This window comes from Gopherus flavomarginatus, chromosome 2, assembly GCF_025201925.1.
Source record: "Gopherus flavomarginatus isolate rGopFla2 chromosome 2, rGopFla2.mat.asm, whole genome shotgun sequence".
NCBI lineage: Eukaryota > Metazoa > Chordata > Testudines > Testudinidae > Gopherus > Gopherus flavomarginatus.
This window is the reverse complement of record NC_066618.1, coordinates 87,007,504-87,008,246: the sequence shown is the minus strand read 5'-3', so window position 1 is coordinate 87,008,246 and position 743 is coordinate 87,007,504.

Sequence of the window (743 nt, the reverse complement as noted above, 5' to 3'; positions counted from 1 at the left end):
CCTCTTTCTCTGGCTGCCACAGCCCTGCACATCCCAAATTCCCCACCCCCTAGTTCACCCCACTGCCCCCTCCCTCCTAATCGTTCCAAGGCCACCACCTCACCAAATATGTGCATCTTATCCAGGGTCCAGGGACCTAATCAATGTAGCCATGCCTGCATGACTCCACTGATTAGGTGGGTCACCCTTCATTCTCTTGTGTGTGGCCATCCAGGCGCGCATCTTAGAGGGAACTATCCATGGACCACAGTTTGAGAACCTCTGCTTTAGGGTGCTCAATGCATGGCAGCAGGGCTCAGATGGACACTTAGTGAACGGCACAATAGTATAGAGTAGATTTACAACTCAGCCTGCTGCAAACTAAGTGTTCAAGCCATAAGTTTACACAAGCCATAAGTGTTGAGAAACAATGAGCCAATTTAAGATGTTAGTTGGTATTCTGTGGCACCCATGGAATCTCGCAAACTTTGTAGCTTGTCCTTGGATTGTTTAAATGACAGCAATTTAGGGTGTGCATTTACAGCCCATTACCTACTCTGTACAACCCCCACATGTGGACACTGTTACTGTGTGCTAAGAGGGCCGTCATGTGCTTTAGCGTAACCCTTTAAAGTACTGGATTTTAAAGTATACTAAAAGCTAAACCACCCAAAAGCACTTTTAGTGCACAATAGGAGTCTTCACAAAGGAATTAGTGTAAAGTAGCTAGAGTGCAGTAAATGTACACCTAGCTTGCTGCACAC